Source organism: Microtus oregoni, unplaced genomic scaffold (genome assembly GCF_018167655.1).
Source record: "Microtus oregoni isolate MIOR12 unplaced genomic scaffold, Mior012 000017F_ref0000208, whole genome shotgun sequence".
Taxonomy (NCBI): Eukaryota; Metazoa; Chordata; class Mammalia; order Rodentia; family Cricetidae; genus Microtus; species Microtus oregoni.
In genome coordinates this window covers 4,779,814-4,792,261 of record NW_024543076.1, presented here as the reverse complement: position 1 = coordinate 4,792,261, position 12,448 = coordinate 4,779,814, and positions in this window count along the sequence as shown.

Sequence of the window (12,448 nt, the reverse complement as noted above, 5' to 3'; positions counted from 1 at the left end):
CAAAAACAAAAAAACGGGCATAGTTGCCGTGGAACTGCTTTTACCCTGTTAACATTTGTTTATTGTGCTTATTTAATAAAATACTGATTGGCCGGTAGCCAGGCAGGAAGTATAGGCGGGACAACCAGGCAGGAAGTAGAGGCAGGGCAATGAGAACAGGAAAATTCTGGGAAGAGGATTATGCAGTTGTGATCCAGCCTCAGAGGAAGCAAGATGTGACTGCCTCACCAAAAAAAGGTACCAACCCAGAAGGCTAACTCAGACAAGAGTTATGGGCTAATGTAAGTCATAAGAATTAGTTAATAAGAAGCCTGAGCTAATGGGCCAATCAGTTTATAACAAATGTAGACCTCTGTGTGATTTCTTTGGGGCTAAACGGCTGTGGGACCTGGTGGGACAGAAAACCTCAGTCAACACATAGTGGCAAATGCTTTTTAACTCCACTGCTCAGGAGGCAAAGGCAAGTGAGGCCACCGTGGTCTACAGAGTTTCTAAGCTATCTGGGACTACACTCTAAGACCCTATCTCAAATCGTAGTTTTAAAGTAGCAACTAGATGGCTCACTCTAACTGTGTGGGTACAGTGGCTCACACCTGTGGTTCCAGCACCCCCAAGACTGAGACAAGAGTTTGCAGGAGTTCAACTGCCAACATAATTCTAGGATTTCGTGTAAGTGGGATAGTCATCTGGCGTCTCTGACTTAGCTTTGCAGTTTTTTTTAATTTACATTTGTTTACTTTTTAATGTTTATTTACTTATTGTATATACAGTATTCTGCCTGCATGTCTGCCTGCATGCCACAAGAGGGCACCAGATCTCATTATGGATGGTTGTGAGCAACCATGTGGTTACTGGGAATTGAATTCAGGACCTCTGGAAGAAGAGTCAGTGCTCTTAACCTCTGAGCCATCTCTCCAGTCACCAGCTTTGTGTTTTTAAGGGTCATCTGTCATAAGGTGTGCTATGATGGGTCTTTCTTTGGACTAACAGCTCCTGAATAATGACACAAAGCTTTTTATTAATTATGAAAGCTTGGCCTTAGTTTAGGCTTGTTCCCAACTAGCTCTTAAAACGTATTTATATTAATCTACATTTTGACACATGGCTTGTTACTTCTCAATGCCATTCATCCGACTTCCTCTGCATCAGGCTGGTGAATTTTCTGAGCCTCCGATTCTTTCCAGAATTCTTATCTTTCCTCAGACGTCCTGTCTATTTTCTCCTGCCTAGTAATTGGCCCTTAAGCTCTTTATTAAACCCATCAGAAGGTGCCTTAAGCATATACATAAATCCACAAGTGTACAAAGTATTATCCCAGCATCTCCCCGCTGTAGTCCAATAAAAGGCTTCACTTCACTTTTCCCCCGTCACCTGAAAAATAAAGAACATGCAGAGGTAACATGCTTGAGTTAATTTTTTACCCTCAGATCCTTCCTTGTCATAGCCATCCTTTTATTGAGCCCTGAGTGGGTCCTGAGACTGGTACTCAAAAACCCCAAAAGTGCATAGTTACATTATCTTTTTTTTTAAAGGTTTATTTATTATGTATACAACATTCTGCCTCGATATATGCCTGCATGCCAGAGGAGGGCGCCAGATCTCATTACAGATGGTTGTGAGCCACCATGTGGTTGCTGGGAATTGAACTCAGGACCTCTGGAAGAGCAGCCAGTGCTCTTAACCTCTGAGCCATCTCTCCAGCCCAGTTACATTATCTTAAACAAGAGTAGAAACACATATATAGTATGCTGTAACAAAAATGACCTTAAATTTGTATCAATATACAAAAATCCATAGTATAAAATATTTGAGAGTAGTAGTTGCTTTTTAATTTAAAATAGATTCAATAATCTACTCTTTTATCCTATCATTCCTATATTCCTTCTTTTTTTCATCCCTTTTCCTTCCTTTATACCCCAACAGTAGATAGAAAAGAAAGAAGGTTAGAGGAAATAGAAAGAGATCTCTTAACCTAATCTTCTTTGCTTAGTTTCCTCCCTATGACCAATAACAACCGGCAACTAACCCCCCTAAACAATGATAAACATCCATAACCCACCAAATGACCAAAAATCTCCCATCCCACCTCTTGGGAATGTGGGCATCATGTTCTTAAAATTGCTTCCTTTGTGTGGGAGGAGACAGCATCTTTAGGAGACCCTGAAAAAAAATAGAATAATGGTCAAGTCTTGGGAGAGCTATATGTATCATTTGTTGTCTCTGTGTGGTGGGAAGGCGCAGGGCTCAGCTGAAGCCCTGGTTGGAGTAGTCTATGAGGCTGGACCATCTCAGCTTTTAGTCTTGACCTCTGATCATCTATAGCAGGTTGCCAAAATACTTGTTTTCTGTTCTCTCCTGAGTTTTCTGTACTACCTCCTGAAGATGCTATGACTTTGATATCTGGGTTATTAATGGCTATCAGAACACTGCTGTTTAATTGCTGTGTGGTTTCTCTGCTGCTGACCTGAAATGACCAAAGAGAGCACACACACACACACACACACACACACACCCCGGGCATTTCGCCTTGTCTGTCCCCTGTTGATCTGCAATCATTAGTCCAAATCCAGCCTTTGTCACACCTTTTGCATACTGCAGAATACTGGACCTTCTTTTTGAATTATCTCTAGAAAAAACATTGTTTCTAGGAATGACTTGCCTACAAACCCTTTTGAAATGACCTTGCTTGTCACAGCCAAGATAGTTTGGCTTTTCTCAAAGCCTTTAGAGATTATTTCTACTAAAGTTGCATCATAAGTATGAGATCCAGTATCAGCCATATTTCAATTTATTCATCTGTTGGTGCTGCTCTTGCCTTTAGAGACCTGATCAACTTTTTGTATGCAGAATTGGCATTTTTTTTGTTTGTTTTTCGAGACAGGGTTTCTCTGTGGTTTTGGAGCCTGTCCTGGAACTAGCTCTTGTAGACCAGGCTGGTCTCGAACTCACAGAGATCCGCCTGCCTCTGCCTCCCGAGTGCTGGGATTAAAGGCGTGCACCACCACCGCCCGGCCAGATTTGGCATTTTCAAAAGCCAAAGATTTGATTAATACTTGCCTAACTTCTGAATCTGATACTCTTGTATTTACAGCTGAAGTCAATCTTTGTAATAAAAGAAAGAAAGAAAAGAAAGAAAAAAGATCAATGAATGCTTCCTTTGGACCTTGTAAATGGTTCAGATCTTTTTCCTGCTTCTTTAGTCTTGTCCCAAGCATTTAAAGCTACTGTATGACACAGCGCCAAGGTGCCATCATTGTATTCAACCCACACTTATATTAAGGCATACTTACCTTCACCTAGAAACTGACCTTGGGAACTATGGATTCCTCCTCTAGGCCTGTTTCTCTGTTCTGTCCCCTTAGTCTTTCCACCATGATTGCCATTGCATCTGAGGACCAGTTTCTCAGATTGCTTTTGTCATAGCTTTCCAGTCTTGGGGGATTACTCTATTTTGAATTGCCTAAGAATTTAATGCCTGCTTCACGAATGGTAAACACATACCATAGGAAATTACAGCTTTATTTTTTTTTTAAATCTAGCAACCCCTCTGTCTCTGTCTTACTATCTTTCTAATTTTTCTTCTAAGGCTTGTCTTTTATCAATCCACCTTTTTTTCTTTGAGATTTATTTATTTATTGAGTATACAGTGTTCTGTCTGTAAGTATGCCTGCAGGCCAGAAGAGGGTGCCAGATCTCATTACAGATGGTCGTGAGTCACCTTATGGTTGCTGAGAATTGGACTCACAACTTCTGGAACTTCTTAACCACTGAGCCATCTCTCCAGCCCTCAATACACTTTATATTTTTCTTTTTCCTATATTTCTAAAGCTTTGTTCTTTGAGAGGGCACAGAAAGATACTATGGCTATTAAGAATAAAATATGAAATACCAGAATGATAATAATTATAATTCATATTAAGCCCATCTCAGTTAAGTCATCTATGTTTTTATTTTCTGTTTCTATTTTTAAACCATCTAATGTAGCATTATATAAGGTCCAAATGCTTGATGTTATGGCATTTTCTATCTTTATGGCTAGGAACTGCATCTACCGGCCCCACTTCTGGAAACTTTCTGGGCTCCTAGTCTCCTACTGAGTAGTAGTTGGCTGTTCATAGGCTCCACTAAAGCGCTTGACTGCACAAGGTCTCTTAAAGAAACAGTGCCTCTATACACTTCTGCTTCCAGCACCAGGCTTGCCTGAGAGACTACATTTGCTGGGAAGCTGCACCCGGTTCCTTGTTCAGAACTTTTCTCTGTTTTCTCAGGCCCTACACTTAGACATACAGACCACACATTTGGGCACCAAATACAACAAATCTTTCTTTGGACTGTCAACTCCCAAATAGTAACACAGAGACTTTTTAATGAATCATTAAAACTTGGCCTTTAGCTCAGGCTTGTTCCCAACTAGCTCTTATAACTTCAATTAACCCATCTATATCAATCTACATTCTGCCATGTGGCTCACTACTTCTCCTCAGTATCATACATCTGACTTCCTCCACTGGTGAATCTCCCGCACCTCAGATTCTTTCCCAGAGTTCCCCTGTCTCCCTGGAAGTCCTACCTATCCTCTCCTGTCTAGCTATTGGCCATTCAGCTCTTTATCAGAAGGTGCCTTAGACAGGTAGGAAGGACTTACCTTCACGTAGTGTGCAAAAAGATTACCCCAACTGCACGCCACACTTTTTATATCACTCACAAATGATAAATGTTTGAATGGTTTCTGCTTTGGGGCTATTATGAATGATGCTGCTTTGAACATAAATATATATGTTTTTATGACAATGTATGTTTTCATTTCTCTTCGATGCATACTTAGGAGGGTTTGTCTAGTAATTCTGTATTTGACCAATTAAGGAAATGATGGATTTGCTTTCCATCAGAATGCAGGAGGGCTCTGAGGATCCAGGCTCCCCATGCCTTCACGCACACACATTGTCTTTCTGAACAGGGATGCGATGCAGCATCTCATCATGAGTTTGGTTTGCATTTCCCTGATAGACAGAGAACACCTCTATCTGATGACAATTGTTCAAACACCTTGCCTCTTCTGTACTTAGCTGCTATCATAGAAATGGTTTTTTATCAAAGAAAAGGGCTATCTGAGGCAGAATCTTGTTTTGAAGTTGGTCTAGAACTCGGGTCCTCCTGTACAATCCTCAACACTGTTGAGCCAGGTCTGGTGGTGCACGCCTTTAATTCCAGCACTCGGGAGACAGAGGCAGGCGGATCTCTCTGAGTCAATCTCGTCTACAGAGAGAGTCCCAGGACAGCTAGGACTACAGCTGACTTGAAAAAAAAACAAATATAATACACATGTAGAATAATACATGATATGTAACTGTACAGGATAAAAGTTATTGTAAATATCTGTGTATCCTCTGTTCAGGGAAATAGAGCCTTCCACTGTCCCCAGAGCCTCTTGTGTGGCTGTCATCCTGATTAGACCTCTTTTCCCATCAAACCTGTGATGTTTCTTTTCCACATAATTTTACCATTTAAAGAGACCATCCAGGTGTTGAAGGTTGAGTCCAGGGTTTCACACAAGTTAGGCGAGTACATTATCATGAAACTATATCCATCCCCCCAGCCATCTTTTAACTTTTTGAGTCTCACTAGATTGCAGGACTAGCCTTGAGCTCTCTCTGCAGCCCAGGCAGCCTTCAACTTGCAGTCACCCTGTCTTAGCCCCAGCCCTACCTACTTGGCATTACAGACCTGTGCCACCAGGCCTGGCTTAAGAACTTGCTCACTCTGTTCTCAGCTACACATAAGACAATTAGCAGAGTTTCTTTAGTACCTACTTTGGTTTCCTCAAAAGTATTTTTTTTTAAAAAAACGATTTTTATTTTACAGGAATGTGTGTCTGCATGTAGATATGTGCACAAGAGCACACAGAGCCTGTGGGGGCCACAAGAGGGCGCCAGACTCCCTGGAGCTGGAGTTATCATTGTGAGATGTCCTGTGGGCGATAGGAATCCAACTCAGGTCCTCTACAAAAAACAGCAAATGTGCTTAACCTCTGGACATCTCTCCAGCCCCAATTTTTACATACTGTTGCACATAGGTGTGGTTTTCCCATTTCAAGTCTTCATTCTGTCGTATAAAACACGTCATTTGATTTGCCCCATCTACTACTGAACACTTGACTGAGAGATTACAAATAGTGCTAGTCTTATGTAAGTATGTTCCTACACATGTATTTGAGTTTATCTAGCCTGGATAGCTAGTGGTAGAATCGCTTTGTCGTTGATTATAAAACATTTTGCAAATGGATTGTGCCAGTTTATTCTGCCATTGGCAGTGTATGAGAAGCCCTGTTACTTTCTCGCTTGCCAATAGCTGGTATTGTTCTACTTCTTAGGTGTATTCAGTCTGGTATAAAGTAAAATCTCAGCATGCTTCTTATCTGCGCGATCCTGATTGCTAGTTACGCTCGCTGGCATGTGTGTGCATTCATGGTTTGGGTTTCTTGCGCCAAGGCATCACTCCTGCTCAGTCGCCTGCTTCCAGCAGGAGGTCCTGATGCGGTGCGACTGGACGCTGCTACCCCGTACAGGCCACATCTCCTTCCTCTGCAGCCTTTCATCCGAAGGGGAAGGCTTGCATTTTAACTTGTCTTTTGTTGCTATTGCTCTTTGTGTGTCTTGCTTCGTTCTGATTTTTCTTTTCTTTTGAGAAAGCATCCCTGATCAGCCAGATCTCCTTGAGGTGACCTGTCTGCCGATTGTTCCCGAGTGCTGGAGGTACAGGTGTGAGCCACCATGCCCATCTTGTTTGATTGCTCTTTGTTGCCTGAAAAAATAATCCTATACCTTTCCAATCTCTCTGAAATGTGGTCTGTAACTCTCAAGAAACTGGTTTTTGTGTGTGTGTGTGTGTGTTTGGGGGGGTGTAAAGTGGGTTTTGTTTGTTTTGTTGTTGTTTTTGAATTTTTACTGAATAGACACTTGCTGTGGCGCTCCTCTGCAGTGATGAGCTTACGTTTGCATGCTTGCTCATTCCAATTCCACCTGTTTGGCCTTATGCCAGCATCATAGCTCCCCTAAACACAGCATTGTCAGATCCAGTACAGTTTAGAATCAGGCTGTCTATGTCTACACAGACCTGCTGAGATTTTGTTATGACTTTGTTGATATTATACATTAAATTAGGAAAAACTGATATATTTACAATATTAAGATGGGTTCTCTTTTGAAGAGATAGAGAATGTTTGCTGCTATTTAGTCTAAGCTGGTTTAGAACTCATGATGATCCTGCCTCAGAGTCCTGAATGCTGGGTTATCAGATGGACATTGTCTGTTATCAAATACTTCCTTAGCTTCTGAGGGGATCCTGCATTTTCTCTCGTATTCAAACTACTCCACAGGTGGGCTGCATGAAGCCCTTGCAAATGGCACTTCTTAAACAGTTAGAGACCTACTCAGATAACCTATCTTGTCTCTAGTGAGTCTGGGGAGCCTGTGGTAATCCAAGAATTCTTCCACTTCCCTCAGCCCGTCAGCCCCAGGCATGTGAGTTGTTGGCGTACTCTGTTGTTAGTCCCTAGTTTCCAGGCTTTCATTGCTCTACTGCTAATTTATGCTGTCTTCATCTTTTTCTGTTTCTTCCCTTCTTTCTGGGCTAGTCTGGCTACAGAGGTTTTTGCTTGTTTTTTCAAAGCGCCAGATTTTGATTTCATTGGCTTCTCTATTTTTGCCGTTGCTGGGTTTTTGGAGACAGGAGGATCCTGAGCTCCTGGCCTTTCTGTCCCTACCTCTCAGGTATCAGAGGCACAGGCCTCCACACCTCGCGTCTCTGTTTGTATCTCTGTTTTTGTTGGTTTGTGCGCCTCTTCACTTTCCTTCTGCTCTGTGTTTACATTGCTCTTTTTTTCCAGTTTAAACTGGAATCCTATTCAAGATATTTCCTCTCAATATTACCATTTAAACGCCACAAGTCAGACTGTGTGTGTGCTGAGAATGGAGGTCTGGTCCTCTGAAGGACTGAGCCCTCTCTCCAGCCCCCACAGTCTTCATCGTGTCTTCGTACTTTTCCGTCTCCAGTCTATCAGCCCGTGAACGCTGTTGGCTGTGCAGCTCCATTAAATAGAAGAGAGCAGGAATGTGCTGGTCTCCTAGCTGTGCCGGGCCTTCTCCAGGAAGCAGTTTTGCTTCTTATCAAGATTACGCTAATCCCTCATAATTAGTTGAGGAATCTGTCTCAAAGTATTTGTGAAGACTGAAGTCTTCACTAACAAGGACAACATTTTTGCACACGCGTGAGGTTTTAAAGTCATATTGAAAACAGTCAGTCATGTTTCTCCTTATTGTTGGCTTGCTTTCTGGGACAGGGTCTCACAATGTACTTCAGGTTATCACTGTATGAGTGGAAATCCTCCTGCCTCAGCCTTCCAATGTTGGAATTATGGGTGTGAGCCACTCTAGCTAGCCCAAATTTTAAAATGTTAACATAAAAGTTTCTGTACTTTATTATCATGACAATGGCTTTAAATTTTCCTTACTTTTTTAATTTTGGTGTGTGTGTGTGTACCTGCATGTGTGCATGTGTTCTTGAGTGTGTGTGTGTGTGTGTGTGTGTGTGTGTGTGTACACGTGCTGTGGGAGTCAGAAGGGTCACCTTCAGGAGTCGGTTTTCGCCTTCCACCATATGGGACCCAGGCTTTGCAAGTTAAGGTTCAAATCTTTAGTGATGGCCAGACCTGGTGACACCGCAGGTGACAGACACAGCCTCCAGCATGTGGGAGGTGGAGGCAGGAGCAGGGAGTAAAAGGGAGTTCCAGGAGGGCCTCACCCACAGAGTGAGATCCTGCAGCATAAAGTGTGATCTTCTAGAGGTGATGGGAATATGTTTTTGCATGGTTCTAATCAGCACATTATTGGTGGATACAAAACTCTATGTGAGTGAATGGTAGGCCATGAAAATCCTATCTCAATAAAGCTGCAAGAAAATTAGCATGGCTTCTGTTTTGATCATTCATTCTCACCTGCACCTCTCTGAGGATGCTGAGTTCTGTGCTGTGGGAGCTTTTAGAAAGGCCCCTGTAACTCAGAACGGAGGCTTCTGCAGAGCAGACAGCCCAGTGGGTGACTTTGAATGTGGATCATCCTTCCTCAGGCTGCAGCTCCAGTCAACAGCCTGACTACCGCCTCAGGAGCAGTTGGAGCCAGGCATGCCCTGCTGTCCTCGTCCAGATCTCTGACCTTTATATGAGATGGTGTCTGCTATGAAGGTGCTGAGTTTTGAGATGGTCAGTACACAGCAATAGACGATACCAGGTCCCCATTCCTCTAAGACAGAAATGCCTATGTAAAGGACATTCAATGGTTCTGTGTTATTGCTTTTCTGGTATATTATGGACCGCTGATGATGAAGTGTGATAAAGGTCTCTCACACTGAACCTGGGATTCACTGTCTGAGATAGGCTGGCCGGATAGTCAGTCAAAGGGCCAACCCATCTTGTGTCCCAGCACTGAGAGTCTCTACAGATGTGTGCTTCTACACCCAGATTTTTACACAGTTCGGGGGATCACACTCACTGCTCATGCTTGTGCAGCATACGCTTTATCCATGAGGTCATTTCAAGTGCCCCCTATGCACAAGGTCTAATGTTAGACCTGAGATCACAAAAGTGACCAAGACAGCCAAGGTCCTGCCTGGTCTAAAGGTCCAGTAAGAGGAAACACTGGGAAGTGTTTCTTTTCTCTATGAAGCTTTTCAGAGCATTTGTTTGTTTGTTTTTTTAAGACAGATTTTTCTGTTTAACTCTGGCTGTACTGAAACATGCTCTGTAGACCAGGCTAGCCTCAAACTCAGAGATCTGCCTGCCTCTGCCTCTGCCTCCAGAGTGCTGGGATTAAGGGTGTGCACCACCACCGCCTGCATCAGGGCTTCTAAGCTAAACACAACCACCCTCCTGTCTTCTCGTCTTCTAGGTGCTTGCTCACCACTGTCCTTGCCGTCCCGCTCACCAGTAACACCTAATGGTGATTTATATCAATTTCTTACTGCCCTTCTTTAGGCTGAAACCATGCTCTGTCATGGTCACTCATTCTAGATCCACCAGGAGCCACTGCAGCCTTCTGGGCCCTGGAAAATACTGAGGAGGAAAGGTCCAGAGGAGGTCCACCCTTCTCTCAGGCCAGGTTCTTTCCTGATATGCCGGCCCCTTCCTCCTCTCTACTCCCTCCTTCGGGCCCACACCAGAGCTCCCATCAACACTTGAATATGAAGTCTAATCAAAACCTGATGAATTGAAGGCGGGATCTGCAGCTGATGGATCGAATCATGGGGGTCTGGCCTTCCCGGTGGGTTAATTTGTTGATGGATTCACAATATGGTGGCATTGTTAGTGGAAACAGGGATCAGGGCCTTTGGGGGCGGAGGAACAGATCACTGAAGGCAAGCCTTAAAGGTTGTATGTTGTTGTTTTGTTTTGTTTTTTTGAGACAGGGTTTCTGTGTGTCCTGGAACTCACAGAGATTTCCTGCTTCTGCCTCCCAAGTGCTGAGGTTAAAGGCTTGCACCACCACCACCCAGCTGTGTGTGTTGTTTTTAGCCCTTTCCTCTTAGGCTTTCTGCCACTCTGCTCCACTACCTGCCCCCAGCCATGATGTTCAGCCTCACCATGCATGGGACAGAAAACACTGAGTCAAACAACTGTGGAGTCATTGAAACCTCTGAAACCGTGAACCCAAACGAATGCTCCCCTCTTAAATAATCATAGTGAGGGAAACCGGCATAGGTCAGCTTCTACTGTTCCTAGGTCAGCTTCTCAAGTCCCAACGTCAGCTCTCACTCAATGAATGCTTTCTGCCCTCAACGTCTCGGGCATCTGGAAAGTCTAGAAAGGACTCCCCCGCAGAAAGAACCCTGCTATATAATCCAGCACTGGTCTGGAATTCCTAATCACCTTACCTCAGCCTCCTCTGAGCTGGAATTACAGGAATGCGATACTACATTTTATTTAAAATGTAATAACACACACGCTACATAATCCATGTATTATGTATTGTATGTATCTATATAATCTGTTTTCTATAAGTCGCACATACTTCACGCTGGCCTTGAACTCTTGACCTTCTGCGTCTACCTCCCAAGCTCTGGGATTTCAGGTGTGTGACACCATGCACAGCTAAAATGGAGGTTTTTCCCAATCATGATGAGAATTTTTTAATTATCAATGATTGATTAACATAGAACAGGCTTCTCTCAAAGCCATACATAATTTCCTTTATCTCACGAGAAGCCGTCTAAGCGCCTATTCCTACATAGTCCAGGGGCTGAGTGTCTCAGCATAACCAGCAATCTGGGCCAATTGCCAGCTGGGAATGATTAACCTTATCCCCAGGGTTTCTTCATGTGGCATAGAATGTGATTCCCCCAAGTTCCCCCTGTTTCCCAAAGGCCAGAATCTTTTAAAAGAAAATTTCCAGGAAGCTTCAATTTTTGCATTGGAAACTCTTGTGTCCAGGAACTAGGGGGGCCCAGCTGTAGGGTACACATGGAATTGTAAACTCTGCATTCCGCTTCAAAAGATAGACCCCCAGACCTTTACTCTCTCCAATACAGACACTTACAGCAGGCATCAGAGAGCAAAGGTCAAGATGAATTTGGGTTGCTGGTCCATAGTCACACTAGCTAACACCTCCTCTGTCTGCCTCCGGTCCCAGGTCCAGGCCTGAGAGTGGTGGGTAGTGGACCATAACCCTGTTTTCATACCAAGCATAAGACCCAGGAGGAGGTAGAGGGGGTAGGGAGTAGAAGGGCCTGGAGCCTGGTGAAACTTTAATTTTAGCAGGTCCATAGTCTGGGAGAAAGTCCATTTGGCAGCAGTGTGTGTGGCTTCTGCTTTCTAGACCTGGGTGTGGTGGATCCATGGTGCAATGCTAGCTTCCTTCACTGCCATAGAAGTGGAGAGAACCTTTCCAGGTCAGTTCTGACGCTCCTTCAGCTACCTGCTTGACCCAGATGGTCTCAGTGGACTCAAACCAACAGAAACTGGTGGTGGACTCAGAGGTCAGCCTGTCTCTGATAGTTGGTGTATAGCCGGCTCTCTCAGATTGTCCAGTGAATAGCCCGTATGGAGGACTGGAGGGCCTGTGGTGACTTGAGAAAGGAACGGTTAGAGAGGTCTGCCAACTGCTACACTCTGAGCCTGGGAAGCAGGGGGAGCTCTTCCAAACATCATTCCATAGGGGGTAAATCCCTCCCTATAGGGGGCTCAGGGTGCCTAAAGCAAAGCAAAGTAGGGCGATCAATCTACTCTTTGCTAGACTCTGGGACACACAGTCATTAGACGCCTGGCGTTCTGATATTTCTTGGAGGAGGGCCTCAGTGACGTGGGGTGCTGTGAGTGACCCAGAGTTAACTTGATTGTTTTTGTTTGCTTTGTTTGTTTTTCATCAGACTAGCCATAGCTGTCACATCTCTTAGACAGGAG